Below are 15,212 nucleotides of genomic sequence, written 5' to 3'. Positions count from 1 at the left end.
GAATGACAACACAGGACGATGATGGAAACAGGAGAAAACCGTATCAGAACATGTAGCTGGATGCCGTGGTAACTGACAGGTTAATCTAGTGTACAAGTGTTATACATTTAGATACTTATGTGCATGCAAGTGTGTATGAGTGTATGCAACAGCTCATGCCAGCCATGCTAGTCTGAGTATTTCAGAAACTGCTTTTCTGCTGGGATTTTCACATGATATTAATTTAGGAAACTTAAGAAAAAGAACCAGTTTACACTCTTGGAACTTTAGAACCCCATAGAATGAATGTTATAATTTAAACATCTACGTTATCTAATATACTCCAAATGTGCAGAGTAAGGATTCAGTACCTGGAGGACTGGGAGAGGTATGGGCCTGAAGAAAGGAGCTGGATATCCTTACGACCTCGACTAGGGTACAGGCCATAACAGGAAGTGTGAGGAAAATGGCAAATCAAGTGTGTGGTGGAAATGAAGTAAGACAGAAACAGTCAAAGTAGTTCATTGATATACAGTGTATTGTACAATGGAGACTGTGATGTATACAAGAGATAGTGTGACACTGCACTATAACATCAGGAGTGACCCAGGCCAAAATAACATACAAATACACACTAGAAACAAAAATACACTCACTAAACCTACAGAGACAAAAGAAAATACTACACTTACTGGAAAATACAGAGCAAACTCACACCCCAAACAAAATGGCAGTCACTCCATACTTACCAGTGAACACAACAAAAGGATCAAAGTGGAATATATACAAATATACAATAGCAAAACCAATATGGGAAGCAAGGTCATACACCAACTCAAATATCAAATACTATTAACACACATCTCACAAAAATATCACTGCTATCCCCTCCATACCTTCTTCCTCCTTTTATTACTCGTCAGGGTGGGTGGAGTCTTGGCTCCTGATTTGCTGCAAACATGAACTCTGTAATGGAACCTGGAACTGGATTTGGAATGGAACACACACAGCCACACCAAAAGAACACAGGATGTAACAATACTGGTGAGTCACATATCAGATACCAAACTTATCAGCTCCTCCCACTTTACCCATCCATCCTGGCACTCAGGCGCCAGTGGGCGCTTTTGGGTGATGGGGTACTGGCAGACCCTCGCTGGAATCCAGCCCTCAAAGAGCACACACAGCAACCACAGCACAGCACAGCGGGAGGAGCTGATAACTTTGGTATCTAGGATCTGACTCACCAGTATTGTTACGTCCTGTGTGTCATATCACAAAGATATTATTAAAATCATGGATCAAACATTTTCTGAATCTGTAGAATCTACCTTTTCAGTTTTGTCAATAGTAAGAATAAAGACCCCATGAGAGGATACATATAGAAGTTATATTATAGAGGAAGATACACATCATGTGCCTCACTTTGATATGAAACATATGGATATCATGTTATACATAAAAACCTTTAAAGTGAATTTAAAATAATATGTAAAAACAGAGGAAATGCCCCGAGATGTCAGAGGGTTAAACATAATTCAGAGGTTTATCTCCCACAAAGGTCAGAGTTCAGTGTTTTGCATTGAAGGTTCCTAGTGTGTGCAGAGACTTTGCAAAGCCTGTTTCTCTGCTTTTGTTTCTGTTTTTCTGTTTTTCTGTTTCTTTGTTTCTCGTTGTAATCTGCATTCTGCCATTAAAAGTTCATCACTCACGTTTTACCGCAGCTTCAAGATGTCACACTATTTACAAAAATAAAAGTTTCATGTTATTATTATTGTGTTTAAAATAAATATTTTAAATTATTAATACATATTTATTCATTTCCCACCCTCCTGACTATCAGACTGTATTTACTTATGCTGTGATAGTGTTAAAGTGTCTGAGTTTGTTTATGTGCACACATTCATATTATTCAGTAATTTAGAAAATAACACAACATATACTGATATAATATTTACATATACATAGGCCCTTAAGCTTTATTTTCATATTACAAACATAAGGGTCGAAGGTTACATGTGCATATTCAACATAGTATTATTCTTCTTTTTTTAGCCTATTAAGCTTTACAGCCTAATTATTCAGTATACGTTGAATCACTTTTTGTCTATGCAAAATGTTTGGGGAGTTATAGATTTACAAACGGCAATATCTGTGAAGCACATAGTTAGTAAAAGGCTATTGATCATTGGTAGAGGAACTGAATTAGGATGGAATAAAACAACCACAAATTAAAAAAAAAAAGATGTTGTAATATGAATCTGTATGGTGAGAAAAGAAATCATACAGTATTAAATAGAATGAAATAAAAAAAGTATACATCTGTCATTATCAGTCTCTCCCAGGTTCTGTATTTTTCAGTTCCGTTCCTTAGTTTCATTTTCTCCACCCCTCGTTTGATTGCTTGCACCTGTCCTTCGTTTCTACCTTTGGTTTTCGTATTTAAACCCTGTCTTGAGGCTTGTGTTTTAGGTGCTGTTTATTTGAATGTGTTTAGTTTATTGTGATTGCAGGTTTATTCTAATGGTTGTTATTCTGTGCCATTGTGTCATCCTAGCGTCGGTCTGTGTTATAACCTGCTCCCTTGTTTGCTTCTGTGTGTTTAGTTCTAGCCTCTGTGTTTAGTTACTCGTGTGTCTGAGCCCTTGTTCTGTTTTTTTCATGTATCCCCGTGCTCTCCATGTTGGCTCTTTGACCCTGGACTGCATTAATGACTCTGATTCTGGATTTGCCCCAATTAACTCTTACTCTTCTCCACACATGCATCTGCCTCCTTACCGCTCAATGTTACAACATCAAATTTAATATTGATTATCTATAATAATAATAAGAAGAAATAATAGTAAATTATTATATATGTTAATATTTATAGCTGAAATTTAATATCAAATGCTAAGCAACAAAACAACAGGCACAATGCAATCTTGTAGTATGAAGAGCAGATATAATGGTCAGAAAATCAACAGTCATAACTAAGTAAGCACAACAGAATGGGTACATTGTGGATATTCTTTATCTGACACCCAGTTTTGAGCACAGTGGTTCTCTTAGACAAATGTTACACATTACTGTTGAAGCTGGAATGAACCAACAGAAACACAACATACCTTAAAGTTCAGAAAGCAGATGAACAGGGTATAAAGATAATGTGTCCAGACTTCACTTAGGATTATAGAAGGGAAGTGAGCTAACAATCTAGATGATAGTCAGTAGGAGCTGAACGTTTCACTTCAGAGTATATGCTGTCTTCAGGCTGTCATCTCTTCACCTGCCCTCTTTTGGTTTTCCTCCCATTGAAATGAATGGCAGCATAATTCAGCTCTTCAGCATCATGTCTCTGTGGAAATGAACAACATTGTTTAGTGAACATTACTGTCATTATGATCCTTATTTAGAATATGACTACTAGTCTGAAACACAGAGACAGTGAGTTGCCTTCTCCTCCTCCTCTACAGCAGTGCAGTGTTGCCTGTCTCGTACATCTCCACCACAACAGCTTCATGCATGAATATCAATGATGTTGTAATTAGGCTACAGCTATAAGCTATATCAGCTCCACAGATATGAAACAGAGGAAGCTGAGCTGAGCAGAGCCAGAAACATTCTTAGTAAAATATATCATAGATTTAAATGTATAAATGGCAGTTAATTGCTTTTTATGACTCACAAATCTCATCATTGTTTAGAATTTGACTAATATTACAACAACTTGTCTTCTGCTGTGTACATCACCTGCTATGTCTGAAACAACACAATTAAAAACATGCACAAAATGCGAGATACAATCTGATGTATCAGGTTAAACCCCTAACACTCACATCTACTGTTGTCATCTATGATAGGCATGTTGCTAAGCATCAAGTAAGAGTTTTTATGTCAACTGATGCATGCCACATCCAAGATGAAGAGCATAAACCTGGAGAACAAAGTGTTACTAATAAAGTCGTGAAAGCAAACTGCACAAGTTGTACCTGATTGCTGGTTTTCTCCATCACACTTCTTTCTTGAGGTCTTGCTGTGGTTGGTGAAAAGAAAGTATTAATTGTAATTGGATCAGGTAATATTATCTCCATGCCAAAATGTTTGCTTATTTTTTTAATCAATATTGTTAATTTTCAAAGTCATGAATTAGAAGAGTTCAAACCTCCTGCCCTTTATGAACACTTACCATTGCCACTTTCAGAGTTTTTCATCTTACAAATGATTATGACTTGAGCAATGATAACAGCCACACACACTCCCAGCACTGCTCCAAGACAGATCACTACAAGAGCCACAGGCTTTTCTGTAGAACAATCTTTATAAAATAATTGAATATACAAATTAAAGTGTGTGGTATGCAACCAAGAGATCAGACGCTAATCAGACAGCTATAACCAGCACAGTTCCAGGGAAGATCACTACATAATTAAAACATTTAAAAAGGGTCATCCTGAGCACCCTGTTATGCCACCATTATGTCAGACATTAACTACACAGCTCTACTATGAGTTAAATTGAAGATGTAAAAGTATAAATGAACAAAGATTAAGTTTAGTCCGCCAACACAGACTTTTGCCCTGTATACACAAACGTGTGTGTGTGTGTGTGTGTGTGTGTGTGTGTGTGTGTGTGTGTGTGTGTGTGTTAGTAAGAGAGAATAGTGGGAGAGGTGTGTGTGTGTGTGTGTGTAAAAGAGAGAGAGCTTTCTTCTTGTCTAACAATAAGGCTCAAGTCAGCTATTGCTTGAGGAATAAACTCTAATGCTGAGTTATGATGCAACGATGTATATAAATCTTGATATCCTGGTAATTATAAAAAATATTGTATGCTCTTAGTTTATCTTGTTATCTTTCATATGGTCAAGCTAGATTTTTATGAGAAAGGCATTTGATTTTATAAAACACTTGTGGCTATTACTTAGAACCTTGAAGAGCAAGCTTCTATGATGATCACTTTATTTAAAGCAAAGAGGTACAATTATACCTGCTTGACTGGGATGTTTTTGGGGTTCCTGACCAATTTCCACTACTGGTAGACTGTGTTAGGTTTAACCCTCCATGTGCTGTTCAATAAAAACAAACTGTGTCTACTTTTAGTTCATCTTGGTTTCCCTTTTATGCTTAAACAACTGTACTACTAAATAATTAGCATTATCTAATTATCTTAGAGCACTTTGCAATCCACAGATTAAAAATCATTGTACTTATTCAGAACAAAGACATTTAGTTTTCTACTTCACAATATAACAGTAGATTTAACATTAAGATTAGAAGTGCTCTGTGTTTTAGTTATAGTATAGTATTATATTTTAAGACGTTTAAAGGAAACAACTTATTTACCTGTCACATTGACGAATGTAGCAGAGGAAAAGTGAATCATTGTTTCGTCTGTCACTGCACAGAAGTACGTTCCTTTATAATCTTCAGTAAGATTTAGAATAGTCAGAGAGTTTGTGGTGTCATTCCAAATCATTCTGAATGTGGAGTTGCTGAATGGAGATGAAGGTATGGCCTGTTTATTTTTTAGCACTTTTCCTACTTGCAGAGGCTCCTGGTTCAGTCTTTGCTTGTACCACATGCACGTATTGTCATCATATTTTTCTTTAAATGTGCAGTTAAGAGTGATATTTTCTCCAGGTTGCATCAGGACTGCTTGATTAGCAAGGTTTGTAGTTTGCACAGGACCTATAAAATGAAACAGAATCACACCAATAAGGAAAAAAAATGTGGACAAAATTGAATCCAATAACACATGTAATTATGAACACTAGTAAATATTTAGAAACATACATATCTTGTAGCTCAAAAATATAAGTATCCAGACTGGTATCATTATTGCAGCATAAGGCTCTGACCTCAGAGGAGACGGTTTGAAAGAAGCAAGAAACTAACTAAACTTCATCAACTTTTGTGTTTCATGACTCAAAATCTCATTGGCTGGCAAAAGTCACATGGTCCTGTTCTGTTGTTGTCTCACAACCTTGTTTGGCCACTATCAGTGCCTGATCTCTTTTAAAACATGTTTATACCAAACATGCATGTATGTTATTTTATGCTTTTGGGAAACACTCCTATCCAGAGTGAGTTAGAATTTCAAACATGCTTCAGATAGGCAGATGTAGTGTTAGGAGTCTTGCCCAAGGACTCTTATTGATACAGTATAGAGCACATGACCCAGAGAGGTTTGAACTGCAGTCGCCAATGAGACAGACAGTGTTGTTATATCTTACACTATACCACACATGATGGTAAAAAGATGATGTAAAAATCTTGCTTACAGTTTTGTTTACAAAATTGCTCAAAAAGGTTTATTTTTATTATTATTCAGTTTTTTTTTTTTTCTAAATCTTAGATTGTTGGTGTTAGAGTGAGCTTTTTTTATAGACAATAGTAGAGTCACTCAAAAAAATGCACCCCTCCTCTTGTGCTACTGCCCAATCTATATGCCTGATGAAGCGTGATTGGCTAATGCTGTAATACAATGACGTTCACTATTTATGGAACACTATTGAAAAGTGTATGACAACAGTCAGAGTAGTTTAAAAAGGTTTTATTGTGTATGTCATCTCATATTTAATTTTACAGTAAGAGACAAAACAACAAGAATAATATTCTGGGATTATGAACTGCATAAATCTATGATATGTCACTTTTGTTGGTCCTGTGTGAAGTCCTAAAAATGATCTAAAGAATTCAGTCAGGTCTATGTTAATAAGTTGGATGAGGAATTAAATATTAATAATTCAAAATAAACAAAATTCTTGCTGCACTCAGTTAAAATCTCATTGGCCACCAGAATTCCCAAGATCCTCTAGCATCTTTTCTTTCATATAGTTTGTTAACCTTTGTTAACCTTTGACCCTTGAGAAGCCTTAACTTTTGTATAAAGAGTTTGGACAAATTGGTGTAAATATGAGTACAGCCTAAGTCATTGTAGTGTATTTCACAGTTACTTTTGGTTGCTGTGGCTCCTCCCACTTCCGCTTTTATGCCCCCCCCCCCGAAGAAGCGAAGCTCTAGGCTGACTGGGTGACTTTTCCTGGGTCTGTTTCTGTGCCAGATGGGTTTTAAATACACTTAAACTCAGACTAGGACTCCTAGAAACCTGGAATAGACTTCTGTTACTTACTTATTCTTAATACTGATTTAGTTTATTGTTTATTTTGTTCCTGTTGTGATGTCCGGTGTTGAGCAGAGGATGATGGCCTCCTCTTTCAAGTCTTGGTTCCTCACAAGGTTTCTTCCTCATGTTCTTTGAGAGTTTTTCCTTAACACATGCCCACTGCCACAGAAACTCTCTCTCACACACACACACACACACACACACACACACACACACACAAAAATATGTCCCCCATTTCCAATCCACTAATTATTGATTATACATGCCTGTTACTTGTTATCCTTTTTGTTTCTCCCTCTATGTAAGCCCACAGGAACACTAGTCCAGTGCTGTGCTTTGTTTCTGCGCATGTGTTTTTGCCTTTATTTTTTCTTTTTTTAAAGCTTTTTACCAACTCACCTTTGTGCTTTGTGTTTGTTCTTTCATGGAGTATCAGAACACTCCAAATGTGCACTTCTGTCTCCCACCCTACATGAACCTGTCACAAGGCCATTTACAATAATAAATGTTTCATTTTTAAATTATTAATTTATATATGCTAACTTACTCTCTGTCCTCATTCATACATGTTTTTGTGTGTGTTCATATAATATTCAATAATTTACAAATGACACAATTTATTCCAATAAAATTTATTTAGATTAATAATAATATTTACAAATGCACAGGCCCTTCACTTAATCTGAAAACTTGCCCATGTTATTATCAAACTAGAAAAATAAGGGTCAGGGGTCAGTGCATATTCAATAAAGGTTTACTTTTCTTTATTAAGATTTCAACTTTATACCATATTTATTCAGTCAGTCACCCAGTTTTGAGCAGAGTGGTTCTCTTAGACATATGGCACTTTATTGTTGAAGCAGGAATGAACTAACAGAAACACAACATACCTTAAATATCAGAAAGCAGATGAACAGAAAATAAAGAAAATAAAAAGATTACAGAATTACACAGCACCTCCTTTATAACACTGAATGTGCCAGTAAAGAAATAATGTATCCAAACTTCATTTAGGATTATAGAAGGGAAGAGAGCTAATAATCTAGATGATAGTCAGTAAGACCTGAACATTTCACTTCAGAGTACATGCTGTCTTCAGGCTGTCCTCTCTTCACCTGCCCTCTTTTGGTTTTCCTCTCATTTAAATGAATGGCAGCATAATTCAGCTCTTCAGCATCATGTGGCTGTGGGAATGATCAACAATGCTTAGTGAACATTACTGTCATTATGATCCTTATTTAGAATATGACTACTAGTCTCAAACACAGAGACAGTGAGTTGCCTTCTCCTCCTCCTCTACAGCAGTGCAATGTTGCATGTCTGATACATCTCCACCACAATAGCTTCATGCATGTGTGTCAATGATGCCATAATTAGACTACAGCTATAAACTATATTAGCACCACAGATATGAAACAGAGGAAGCTAAGCAGAGACAGAAACATTCTTAGTAAAAGATGTCATAGACGTAAGTGTATAAAAGGCATTAAAGTGCTTTTCAAGATGTACAGATCTTAATACTGTTTATGATTAGACAAATATGATAGGATCTCATCATTCTTCTCTTTACATAAAGCAATTAAACAAATTAGTATGACAGAGTATGACTTTAGTCTCTGGGGAGACCAGTGATGAATTTTATAGTTTATGAAGTGATTGGCTGCATGGGGGCAGTACAGTGGCTAAATGTATGTAGAGTAACACTGTGTTTGCTGGAAGTTTAGAGGGTAAATCTCACACGGAACTGGCGGCACTGATCACACATTAATGGTGTCAGTGGGGCTGGGTATGCCTCAAGAAAATAATTTACATGTGTTGTGGAACCAGGATGAACCTGTCACTGAATAATGAAAAGTTATATTTTAGAAATTGGAAGACTTACTAGGACATGACTAACATAACTAAAGCCCCAGTTTATGTTATGCCTCATAAGTTAAAATCTCATTGGCCATCAAACTTACAAGATCCTTTATAGTTGGCTGCCAGTATTCATTTGGGCTACATTAACCTCTGACCCTTGTTACGGAAAGATGGATGTGTGTGTGTGTGTGTATGTGTGTGTGTGTGTTCCAGATCCACTGCCAGGATTTCCAGCCTTATTGAAACTCTGCCCAGTTCCTTGCCGGGCTTCCCAGCCCACTGTGTCGGCTATTTAAAGGCCCCTCCCAGAAGAGAGGAAGAGAGAGAAAGGAGTCTATTTGTTAGTTTGGAGTTGTTTTGCTGAATTGAACATTTGTATGTTTTGTTTATGACACAAAAACATTTGTATGATGTTTTGTGTATGTTTTTCGCCATTTTTTGACTTCATCTTTGGCTTCACCTCTCCTGCTTCGGTAGTCGTGTGTGTATGTATGTATGTATATATATATATATATATATATATATATATATATAGTGTAAACATTGTTTTTTGGTATTTTGGTGTTGGACACTGGTGGTAGGGAGTGACTGCTGTTTTAGTTGGGTGTGGGTATTGTCTCTGTTTTTTATTAGGGAGTTAGGAAAGTTTGTTGTATGTTTCTTGTGTTGTTAGGATTAGTTAGTGTGTAGTTTTATTTAAATGTGGGTTATGTTTGTTATTTTGGCTTGTGTCACTCATGAAGATATTTGCACCAGTATGATTGTTTATGAATCATAACCTCTGTAAAATACACTGAAAAAAACCCTTTCATTTGTGCTTCTGTTTGTTTTATTGCTGCTCACTTTTTCACAACTTCCATTACATTAGCCATTTGTACTTCTTTTCCTTGTTATGGCCTCAAAGCCTAGACGGGGTCGTAATACCCTTGAGAAGCCTTACCTTTTCATTATGGAGTTTGTACATATTGGTGTACAGTATAAATCAGAGTTATTTGGGGCTGCTGATGGAGAACCTCACTTGCTGTGGTTCCTCCCACATTCTGAACACCTCCTCTACTGTGACTCCTCCCCCCAAACAAAGAGAAGCCCTAGACTGACTGGGTGACTTTTCCTGGTTCTTTCCTGCTCTACATGGGTTTCAAACAAACTTACATTCAGTGAACCCAGACTAGTCTCCTAGAAACCTGGAATAAACTTCTGTTGCTTTTGTTCATTACTGCTTGTTTTCTTGCTGTTGTGGTGTCCGGTGTTGACCAGATGACGATGGGCTCTCTTTTGATTCTTGGTTCCTCTCAAGGATTCTTGGGCAGTTTTTCGTTGTTAGTGTTGCCTTTGGCTTACTCACTGTGGGCTTGGACTCTGACATCTTTGTGACAATAGCTGTTGTTAAAAAGTGCTATAGAAATATAATTGACTTTGAAACTTGACATAGTTACACTGCACTGTTTTATTTCATATTTGAGTACACACACTGCTCTGTCTCTCCCTACTTCCACATGTATCCTCTTTAAACTTCATTTATTATCTTTTCTGCATTTATATGTGATGATTCTTGTTATCTGTTATGATAAGATATTCTAAAACATATATAGTCTTTAAAATGATGATGGTCCTTTCTTATAAAGTGACATCTTTTGTACATATTTGTTATTCTATATAACTCAGTGCCATATTACAATTCCCTTGTAAATGTTCTTACTATGTTTTACTGTGATGGTTCTTAGGTGTTTTTGAAGAATATTTTGGTTTCTTCCAGTCCATGGTTAATTCATGAATGCCCATGTTACTGGTAATATTTTATAATTGCAGAACTGATAATGTTCTCAATTTATGTATTTCTTGCCAATAAGCATTAGCATATCTTAGAGGAAAAAGTTTCACTACACTGCATTTGCATAAAAGAAGTGTGTTATCTGACACTCAGTCTAAGCTATGTTTTTGGTTTTTTTTCTATGTGCATATTCATATTGTCCACAAAGTCTAAAACTGTGTTCTCACACCATTCTTTCTCAGATAGCAGTTAAACAGGAAAGTAAACTGATGTTGGCATTGTACTCATGACAAAGTGATGATGACCTTATAAAATAACCCTATCCCTGCAATGTGAGGCTCTGTTTGGTTTAACTCTGCATGTCCTGGCCAATAAAATAAAGTATCAACTCTGACAAATTGATGAATGCGGCAATCTGCAGTGTCCTCATAATGTAATATCTATATTACACAGACACAATTATCTAGGGGCATTGTTTTGCTGTGTTTCAATCTCCTTGTAAGTATGCTTACTATATTTTATTGTTATGGGTCTTTGGTGTTTTTGCAGAATTTTTTGCTATCTGTCATTTACAGTCATTTTGGTGTCTGCTAGTACAGGGTTAATATTTGAGCTCCCATAATACTGGAAATGTATTATTATTATTGAAGCACTGTTTTCTTTATGTATGTATTTCTTACCACCAACCACCAAGCATTAGAATATTTTAGTTAAAAAAAAAAACTTTACCCACACTGCATATTGCAACAGGAAGTGTATTATCAGACACAATCATTCGAAACTTGTGTTTTTTTCATATGTCTGTATGCACAGTGACCACAAGCTCTAAAATTGTGTTCTCACACCATTCTCTCAGAAAGCAGCTAAATAGGAAAGTAAACTGAGGATGGCACTGTACTTGAGACAGTTATCTGAGTATGCATGATGACCTTATAAAATAAACGTATTCCTGCACTGTCAGGCTCTGTTTGGTTTAACTTTGGATGCCCTGGCCATTGTAATTCAGTGTCAGCTCTGAGAAATTGAAGAATGGATCAATCTGTATTAATCCAGAGATAAATTCTCATTGGCTGGGGGAGGTTTTGAGGTCTTGTCTATCTTATTTGGCCTTGATTGTAAAACCAGAAATTCTCCCATAGTGCCCTCTGTTCATCATCAAACAAGTACTAGTTATAACCTGACAAAAAGGTTTTAGAAAGAATCAATGACAAAAGATCTAAGCTGTGTTAGTCTGTTACACTAAAAAGTTAAAAACACATTTGGCAGGAGGAGAGTGTGAATGCCCTTATAACGTAGTATCTATATTATACAGACAAGTGTACAATTTGCTATTTTCTACTTAAATTAGATGTGTCTGTTTTTACTGTTTTATATAGCTTTCCTCTTTTTAATGTATGTAATTAATATTAATTAACTGTGTGTTCCTGTGTGATACATGGAGCAGTTTTCAAATATGACAGTCTAAATATTCCAGTGCCAAAAACAAATACTGGCAAATAAAAGTGATTTATTATTATACTGATAATATGTTTGGTTTATTTACATTTTCAGGCAGCACTATGTGAGGCTGAATAAGATGATAGAACTCAGTGGTTTGAGTTGAGCCCTTCTGCTCAAATATATAATCCAACCAGCACCCCTCCACCACTCTGTTTTGGGTGAGAGATCATTATCTGTAATTCTATTTCCTAAAGAGTAGCAAAAACAACTAACAGAAAATCAGGCCCCAATCACATTTAGAAGTGGTGCTCACATTTAATGATTAGTATACACATATATATGATGTAGTTCAACATTGTTTTTCTTTAATAGTTTATTTTTATTTGCCCAGAGGTTGTAAATAGTGTACATCCCGTAAAGCACAATATAACGTTTTAGTCTCAGTGCTGCCAGGAAAAAACATGACTTGATACCTCATATTTACACATGCCTTGATACCTCATATTTGCAATAATCAGTATTTCCTAATGCCAAACTACATAAATCAATTATTATATATAGATACTAATATAAGGAGAGTCACCATTAATAACTGTAAGAATGACTGAAGTTCCTGGCTGTCGTTCACAAATTGTATTCATTTTGTTGATTTTTGTCAGAACTCTACCAAGCATATATTCTCCATCACAGACCTCATATTTATGAATCAATAGTGTTTTGTGCTGTGCTCAAGTTGTTACTGTGTTCTTTTAAAGAGCAGATCTATTATTGGGTTACACCTCTTCAGAGCCAGCGGTTTTCACAGATTAAGGTTTTGACTAAACTGGAATGTCAGTGGTGATTCAGTGATTCATGGTAGTGGCAATTTTCAAAAGGTCAATAGAGGAAACCAAAACTTACAGTGATGTACAGACTCCCAGCTTTGCTGTCTTCTTAGAAAAAAAATCCTCTAAGCAAAATGCAAACAAGTTTGATTGTTTTTTAATTTTCTCTTAAAGTTTTTAGTCATAGAACTATCCATTTGAGTGATACCACTAGTAGCTCAGTGGTTAAGGTACTTGACTAATAATCAGACGGTTGCCAGATCAAGACCTACCACTGTTGGGCTCCTGAGTAAGACCCTTAATCCTCATTTGCTCAAATTGTGTTCAGAGTTTTAAGTCACTTTGGATAAATATGTCAGGTAAATGATGTTTGTCTAAGAGTCTTTTGTAATTGATTTTGATTTTGTAATTGTTCTGGGTTTTAAAAAAGCCTACCTCTACAATTCCTGTTGTTAGTATCACACATCCATTTGTCTTGTGTTGGCACTTGTATTGTATCACCTAAGTACACTTGGGCATGCATGACAATAGAGACAGGGATTATCCACTAATACATCAAATGTAAACACAAGTTGTGTGTACATTTGTGTGTGTTTGTTGGTGAACCGAGCCATGTACAGACAGACAGTGTTTTCTCTCTCACAGAGCAGATGGGAGGGTGTGGTGTGTCTGACCAGGGACCGATTTTCTAGGATGAATTACAGGTGTCTCCATCTGAGAACTGTGTTTTTGTGAATAATGGTGTTGTAGAGAATAGCTGATTTATCTTTGAACCAACTGAGTTTGCCTGTTTTGTTATATAACTCGCCTGTACTCAAACAGGCCAGAATCTCACATGGGTGCACTGATTTTCTTGATGCCCTGTTTTCTGCATCTTGTCCTCAGAGACCTGTAATGCAGCATAACAGAACTCTTTAGTACTTGGATCCTTTTCACACAAACAAGGGAAGTTGTGTTGCAGCCCAGTACGTAACAAAGAAAAAAAGCGCAACTCAACTGGGTGAATTTGGTTCAATGAAAACTGATCCAGGTACAGTGAAACAAGTATATAGTAACATACCTGGCCTTCTGGCCTCTTTCCCTCTTTGATGTTGTCTGACTGAGATGTTTTGCCTTGAAATTCATGAAAAAGGGAACACATGTCAGATATTCAACCAAGTGATAATAAATCACTGACAGTTTTGTTGACCTGAATTAACTCACATTTGCAGCTCTTCCTTGTGCAGCTGCTGGAGCAAACAGTGAGATTCCAGACTACAGACACAGCCAGTGCCAGACCCATGCTAATGACCAGCACACCATGGTGGTAGTGAATATCTACAGCATGGAACAGACATGCATAATGAAGACAGTGTTGTACAAAAGTAGATGAAGCTTTCATGGAAAAACTACAGACAAAATAATCATTCATATCTTATGTTAATGGACAGAGCAAGATACAGTGCAGGATGCAAGTGTAACTGGTACCATCTGGAAATAGTCAACCGTTTTATAAGGAGAGTGAGATATAGAACAGGATGCAAGTGTGAGTCAGGTATTTTAGGGAAAACAAAACAACAGAGCAAACGCAACACAAACGGAATGAAACTCTAACAAAACATACACGCAAAAACATGACAGGACTTAAAAGAGATAATAAGTGACAAAAACAAGCAAAATATGTGTAACAAGGCAGAGACAACAAGAAATAACAAGAATTACTAGAACACGTAAATATATGGTAAAGTGAAAAAGAAAACACCTGGAAATGATAATGTAGTGGGAATGACAACACAGGACGATGATGAACACAGGACGATAACAGTATCAGAACATTTAGCTGGATGATATGGTAATTGTGACAGGTTAATCTATTGTAGAAGTGTTATACATTTAGTTACTTATGTGCATGCAAGTGTGTATGAATGTGTGCAACAGCTCATGCCAGCCATGCTAGTTTGAGTATTTCAGAAACTGCTTTTATCCTCAGATTCTCAAATGAAATTAATTTAGGAAATTTAAGAAAAAAAAACAGTTTACACTCTTGGAACTTTAGAACCCCATAGAATGAATGTTATAATTTTAAAATCTACGTTATCTAATATATGCTTGTACAGCTGAGGAAGGACCTCTGTGTACTTCACTACAATTTTGAACATCTTTGTCATTCTCTCTCCATATTATATATATATATATATATATATATATATATATATATATATATATATATATAACTATAAAACAAATATGGTAAG

General features: G+C 36.1%; 1 long non-coding RNA gene across 1 annotated transcript; it reads right to left on the bottom strand.

Annotated features, from left to right (window-relative positions):
- Window positions 1–12,447: 12,447 nt before the first annotated feature.
- Window positions 12,448–15,113, bottom strand: LOC145651708 (uncharacterized). The gene is made up of 3 exons (XR_014117622.1): window positions 14,182–15,113; window positions 14,039–14,091; window positions 12,448–13,867 (listed from the first exon to the last, which is right to left on the bottom strand). It is a non-coding gene; the product is annotated as an uncharacterized LOC145651708 (long non-coding RNA).
- Between the last annotated feature and the right edge of the window lie 99 nt (window positions 15,114–15,212).

The sequence above is a fragment of the Electrophorus electricus genome, chromosome 16 (genome assembly GCF_041902795.1).
Source record: "Electrophorus electricus isolate QZ-2024a chromosome 16, ASM4190279v1, whole genome shotgun sequence".
In the NCBI taxonomy this organism is placed as follows: Eukaryota; Metazoa; Chordata; class Actinopteri; order Gymnotiformes; family Gymnotidae; genus Electrophorus; species Electrophorus electricus.
The sequence above is the reverse complement of the archived record's forward strand: the minus strand, read 5'-3'. Positions and strand labels throughout refer to the sequence as shown.